We start from the raw sequence: 7255 nt of genomic DNA, 5'->3' as shown, positions 1-7255 counted from the left end.
AAGCATATAAGCAGAAACATTCACTTTATTATTAATATTGAGTTTGAACATGCCTTCACTCAGATATCCCTTCCCCACAAAATTACCCCCTTTGGTCAGCACAAATTTATCTGACTCAAAGACTAATTTAAACCCATACTTATTCAGAAGACTACCAGATACAAGATTCTTCCTAACTTCTGGTACATGATACACATCTTTGAGAGTAAGCACTTTTCCAGAAGTGAACTCCAAATCTATTGTGCCTTTGCCTTTAACTGTAGCAGTGGATGAATTTCCCATGTAGATAACACATCCATCTTCTTCTGACTCATACTTTTTAAATAAACTCCTGTCTTTGCAAACATGTCTTGTTGCTCCTGAGTCAATCCACCAAGAGTTGTCTCCTTCAAGAATATTGACCTCAGAAATCATGGCCACAAAATTCTCTTTGGAGTCAGAGTTTTGTTGTTTCCTTTTAAGAAACCAACAATTTCTTTTGTAATGGCCCGGCTTGCCACAATTGAAGCAATTTGCCTTCAATTTCTTCTGATTCTTGCCTTGGAAGTGGCTTTGTTTTCTTCCAAAGTTATTCTTTCTCTTCCGGTTTTCATATCCGGATTGATTGGGTTGTCCAGGTTTGTGGATCTTCCCTTCCTCTATCATATGCATATTGGAGGTCAAAGAGTCACGCTCTTCCTTACCATCTCTAAGCCTTATTTCCTCTTCTATACGAAGATGTTGGCTTAGATCTTCCAAAGATATTTCCTCCTTTCTATGCTTCAGGCTTCTTTTGTAGTCTTTCCATGATGGAGGGAGTTTATCGATAATGGATGAAACCGATATAGAATCATCCATTTTCATATTGTGTTGAGTGAATTGATCAAGAATATGCATAATTTCATTGAATTGTTCAACAATAGGCCTAGAATCTACCATTTTATAACTGAAAAATTTGGTAGCCAAAAATTTCTTACTTGTAGCATCTTCTAAAAGATACTTAGCCTCAAGTGCATCCCACAGATCCTTGGCGGTTGCTTTGTTCTGGTAGGCATCAAACAATGTATCAGACATTGCATTGCAAATGTGTCCCTTGCAGATGTAGTCGTCTTGTTCCCATTTGATTCTTGCCCGACTTTGAGCGATTGTCTCATCCTCATTTGTAGACGGCTTAGGAGTGGTTAAAACATACACCACTTTGAGACTGGCTAGGAGAAAGTGCATCTTCTTTTGCCAGCGCCGGAAATTGGCTCCATCAAAACGTTCAAGTTTCACAAAATCCGCAGCAAACTCTCTCAAACTATGAGCCATTAATAATCGAATAATATTGTCTTAAGATTGTTGGAAATAAGGGGCTGCAAAACAAAAATAGTGAGAGAAAGTTTGCTTCAAGGCGCGTTACAAATGTCGCTTTCCTTAAGACAATATTCGCCCCCACCAATTACGGTATGCACACGGGTTACAAGCAAATTTGCCTCCAAGATACAATGAAGCCCAGAACAAGTCTGTTTGTCTAACTGCGTTATGCACACACGAAATTAGACCCCGAATACCCTCAGATTTTGCTATTCAACCAAGAAATTAGAAATCTGATCTCTCGAGAACAAACAGATTCTAACAAGTTATTGAAGAAATGAAATATTTGGGAGAGAGAAGAGAGAGAGAATTCGAAATTCAATTCTAATTTTAAATGGCAGGCCAATAGGTCCAAAAGATGTAAACGAAAAGTTATTACCCATAGTCCTGAAAACTGTTCGGAATAGGTATATATATTATGACTGTTGCCATATGACATAACAGTTGGACTTAGTCCAACGGTTGCCTTGTTCTTCTTCCAACCGGATGGCACTGGTTCGAGTCACACCATGCGCGTTTTGGGAATATTATTTTCCCAACCGTTGGCAGCACCTCGCGCTGCGTTCGCGTCCATTGTCCATGTGTTGCAGCGCTTCACGCAGCACGCCCCTTGAGCCCCAAGAGTTGCAGCGCAGTAGCGCCTATTGGCTGGCCGCATGCCTCTTGGTGCAACCTCTTCATAAATCATCAAAAATCGAATCCTTTGTTAGGAGGATGGATCGAACCCAGTCTCATGGACTAAATTGGAAACCTCAATACCAATAAGCCAACTAAAGACTTATGGTCAAAACATAGATCCAAAATATAATAAAACTCCGAAACTTTCCATATCTTCTCTCTTTCCACAATAATTCACAACTTCCAAAAACAACCCAAAAATATTATTAATAAATATAATATATAACTAATTATTTTGAAAATATTTTCAACACTTTGATTACCCTAGTGGCAAGGAATACTGTCGACTAGAGTTTCCTCCTAACATATGAATATGAAAGACAGTAATGCTTAGTGGCAGAAAATATTGGCGAATAGATGTCCATTTCAGGATCAAAATGTTTATGGTAAGTTTAGAAAAAGACAGTAAACAAACTTTTTTCTTCGATTATAGAATATTTCATTACTAACTAAATCAAGTAATTACATAGCAGCATTTACAAGAGTCCTTCGTAGAATAAAATCAGGGGAGAATCCCACCATACAGCAGTATCATTGATACATTTGGCATGAATACCAAGTAAATGAGCAGCTCCATTGCCTTCTCTACCATAAAGTCCACTTGTATGGTATTATCTCTCTATCTAGAGCAATGTCCTCGAAATTGTTTGATTTCTTTCTTTATTTGTCTAGGCAAGTATTCATCCCAAGAATTTCTGAAGTCTGCTTCAATTTCGTGTTAAGTAGGGTTCCTAGATGGCTCAGTTTTGATGGCATTAATGGTTAACTCACTAGCCAGCTCTATAAATTTGTAGTCATACCAAACTCCAAAGACTTATGCTCGAGTCTTTTCCTCTCTGTTTTTTCCTTTTATTATTAAATTCTATTCTGATCAAATCCACGTCCTCTCTATGATCTATCTACCTCATCATTTTCCGATTGCCTGCATTCAATCGTGAAATTTTGTGAAAATTACTTTAATGAGTAGATGTGATGAGGAATAATCCCTCTTTTAACCGGTTTTTTAATAGAGTTAGGCTCATAAATTTTTTCAAGATGGCCCAATTTTTATTATTTAGCCAATTTCTTCAAGATCCATGCGGAAAAAAATAAATTAATTTTACGATTGTATCAAGGAAATTAAAGTCCACTTGTATAGTATTATCTCTCTTTATCCGAGCAATTTGCTCGAAACTGTTTGATTTCTTTTTTTATTTGTCTAGGCAAGTATTTATCCCAAGTATTTCTGAAGTCTCCTTTAATTTCGTGTAAAGCAGGGTACCTAGATAGCTCAGCTCTATAAATTTGTAGTCATACCAGACTCCAAAGACTTATGCTCTAGTCTATTTCCTCTCTGTTTTTTTTTATGTCTTCCAAGTCAGACATTGTCTAATCCATCGCCTTTGGACCACCAAAACAGTACATGTGCCACACCACCACACTCCCAATGTGCCGATCTACAAGATGGGCTAAGAACCTCTGCCATCCAATAAGCACATGATGCTGAGGTAAAATAAATTTTACTTCTGAAGGAAAAACGGAGAAGTAAAATGAAAAGACAGTGAGTTTTGGGCAATATAGATGAACAGACAAAATGAGATACACGACTAGGAACCTTTTTTGTGCACATATAGCTATAATAAATGTTGGAACAAGTGATTGTTTATGTATCTTCCAGTTAACATGTGTGTTCTTTCAAATGCATATTAAGGACAAAAGTCAAAACAGTGCAGCACATGCGCTCAATGACTTTGATTACCCTAGTGGCAAGGAATACTGTCGACTAGAGTTTCCTCCTAACATATGAATATGAAAGACAGTAATGCTTAGTGGCAGAAAATATTGGCGAATAGATGTCCATTTCAGGATCAAAATGTTTATGGTAAGTTTAGAAAAAGACAGTAAACAAACTTTTTTCTTCGATTATAGAATATTTCATTACTGACTAAATCAAGTAATTACATAGCAGCATTTACAAGAGTCCTTCGTAGAATAAAATCAGGGGAGAATCCCACCATACAGCAGTATCATTGATACATTTGGCATGAATACCAAGTAAATGAGCAGCTCCATTGCCTTCTCTACAAACATGGGATGCTTCATGGAAATAAAAAGTCTGAAGCAGGTATTTGATCGTTGCTAGAATAAGGCCATTTGTAGGCCTCTTAAGTGCTGCACTGGCCTCCACATCTGCAGCAGCCTCTTCCTTTCTGCTCATAGCCAGCTTCAAGTGAATCCTAAGACCCATCAAAACTCAGCTTATCCTTTAGGCCGGAGGTGTTTGCCATTTCAGAATTTTTTTTCCCTTGCATTTAAACATCTACTTGACTTCAGTGTTCTGTAACTGTGAACATATGCTAAACAGCTATCAATATTTATGATCCGCAAAGGAGTCCAGTCAGTAGCTTTATACAAACTAAGATTCCTGCATCGCCATATTCTCCATCAATACTTTAGAAAATTAAGACTAACTCAACATCTTTATACTTAATCATATCCCACAGCATCAAACCAAAATTAGACTGATTTTGCATCCAAGCAGCCTCCATGTTAAATCTTTTATGCCAAACATGCAATTTTCGAAAACTAATAGGCATACAGAGATGCTCTTGCATTAATTAATTGGGGAGCTCATGTTTGCCAAACATTAATTAATGATTCGATCTATTCCTACTAATAGGCATACAGAAGGCCTTGGAACATGCAATTTTCTCTTACCAATTGCAAATTTCCCTTCGTTCAAAACGTAGCAGTTTCGGAGCTCAATAATTTGTCAAGTTTGTCAAGTTCAACAATTTGTCAGTTTGAAAAGAAAAAATTGCATGTTCGAATAGTTAGACATTCAGCATAACAAACATAGAGGGTATTGCTTTAACCCGATCGGAAAATACCTTTTATTGGTACGGAGGTGGAAAAGCATATGCAAGGAATAAAGGGTTCCCAAGTATGCACTTGAGCAGATCCAGGAAATCAATGGAAAAGAATATATGGTGAATCTTTCCATTTCACAATACGCACATCATTATTCTTCAATATCAATTTGGCAAAATACAAGGGAAAGAAAGACATAAACAAAATACCCTGAACCTTCAGTGCAAGATTTCCACAATTCTTGTATAATCATCTATATTTCAAAAGCAGCCCTTAAAATGGAACCTAGGGTAGGCATGTCTGGAGCCCATATATTTCCACTTGTAGCACAGCTTCTTCTGTCATTCAGCGAGTATTAAAATTATCATCCAAAAGATATTCATAGCAGGAACCAAAATAATAGCTAATAGCCTAATTCCAATCCCACAAACAGACCAACAACTAGCCGAAACTTGAAAAAAAAAAAAATAACATAATCATAAACTGAGATAAACAACTTACAGTTGTGTAGGTGTGGCATCTGTGAGAACTAATCTGTGCAAGTTAAACATATTTTCAGAAGGAAAAATAAAAATGGCTAGAATTTCAATATATATCATGAATATAGACCCCAAGAAGTTACAAACACCTCCTATTCTTTTTTTAGGGGAAGAAAATCTTTTATTGTTAAAAAAACTCTATAAAAGAGATTGAATACAAAATGGAACTTCCTCTATGTGAACGATGACATCAGAGATAGATAATGCATTTTGTCCTAGAGCATGAGTAACAACGCTTGCTTCTCTCCTTACATGTTTAACAGCCTAGCTATCATACTGAGAAAGCATTTTTTTAACATCACAAATGACCAGGCCTTTACTGTCCAAAGTTGTTTCTGTGCTTTCAATAGCCTTGTTAACAAGAAGAGCATCCCCTTCTAGTACGATCCTCTTGAAACCCAGCTCAATCCCCAGAATAGTTGCATGAAGGGCAGCATATGTTTCTGCTAACAATGGATTTGGAAAAAGGGATCTGTTCAATCCCCAAAATAGCTTTTTCTCTTTCCTTGATGATTCTTCTTCTTCTTTTATTTGGTTCAGTCACATGGTAGCTAGTGGACCACCACAAATTCAATCAACGTACTGATAAGTTTTAAGATATGATCATTTGATTTCTTTTAAAAATCTTGGGTCTGTACACTGCACCCGAGTTTTCTGTAATTAATTGTGGGGCGAGTAGATGGCTTAGCTAGCAGCTTCTTTCTCATGCGCCCATCATCATATTAAATATATTATTATCCTGTTTTGGGTCCTATTTCTTTGATCTAATGGTCTTTGTCTGAGTATCTTTCTGATATATTCTTGTCACCCAATATGCCATGGTGACTATGGCATCAACTTTTGACCAAAACAAGAATGCCTATCACATATTAATTATAAACTAATTAAGGCGATTGTATTGTGGAGAATGTTACTGTGGAAAGGACCTCCATCCACTCTCGTGGAGATACGATTAACCAACCGAAAGTTTCAAACGAAAATTTAAAAACAAAATAACATTATCGGTCCCCAAACAGTGTTTTCACCAAGAAGGAGATATTTTGCATGCAGAAGCTCAATCAAAGGCTGCAGCTTACTCTAGAAGGAGACTCTGAATTAATTGTCTAACATGCATGCCTTAACCAATATGAATTCGTCTCCAAATTGCTCAAAGCTCCTCCAAATGATCATCCCAATTCATCACATGGAATGATCTCTCTCTCATTCCACGTAGTGTAAGTACATGTGTGCACGAATTGGCAAGAAGGGCAACGTCGTCTAATACGAAAATGTATTCCCTCAGCTTACCAAACACGTACGCCATTGTCCCTTTTCCACAGCGGCAAAGACCCACCCAACCATGCACTACCTTACCACTGCTTTGTAATTTTCTATATTTACTCCAGAAATAGTACTAGACTTTCATTAGAGCAAGGGATGGGAAGTGAATTATTTTCATGTCAAAGGAATGCAAGATACAGTTTTAAGGTGTGTACCATACATGGACATCCTAAAACTATACAAATCATTTCCCTGATCTCTCATGCGGTAACTTCTAGTTCAATAAAATCACTAACCCTTAACATGCATGATATAACATAAAATATATATTATATAAATTAATCAACATGTAAATGAAAATTAATATAAATTTATTTTCGATATTTAATGTCACATTATAAAATAATGATCATGAAAATATATTGATTAAAAAGATTATGAATTGTAAACAATAGAATAATACTATAAACCACATCACTATCTCACTTTCATCCCATTATAGATGATGTGGTGCATTTATCACCATTTGATGATAAAAAAACATGCAATAAATAATCATTCAATAATATTAAATGTGCCACATCTTATTTAGT

At 36.4% G+C, this 7255-nt stretch overlaps 1 long non-coding RNA gene across 2 annotated transcripts; it reads right to left on the bottom strand.

Annotated features, from left to right (window-relative positions):
- Positions 1-3894: 3894 nt before the first annotated feature.
- LOC122299756 lies at positions 3895-6100 on the bottom strand. 2 transcript variants are annotated; one of them, XR_006239757.1, is made up of 3 exons: positions 5655-6082; positions 5365-5397; positions 3895-5201 (listed from the first exon to the last, which is right to left on the bottom strand). It is a non-coding gene; the product is annotated as an uncharacterized LOC122299756 (long non-coding RNA). The 2 variants fall into 2 exon arrangements; XR_006239756.1 differs by having other exon boundaries at positions 5365-6100.
- Positions 6101-7255: the final 1155 nt, after the last annotated feature.

The sequence above is a fragment of the Carya illinoinensis genome, chromosome 16 (genome assembly GCF_018687715.1).
Source record: "Carya illinoinensis cultivar Pawnee chromosome 16, C.illinoinensisPawnee_v1, whole genome shotgun sequence".
NCBI classification, from domain to species: Eukaryota; Viridiplantae; Streptophyta; class Magnoliopsida; order Fagales; family Juglandaceae; genus Carya; species Carya illinoinensis.
The sequence above is the reverse complement of the archived record's forward strand: the minus strand, read 5'-3'. Positions and strand labels throughout refer to the sequence as shown.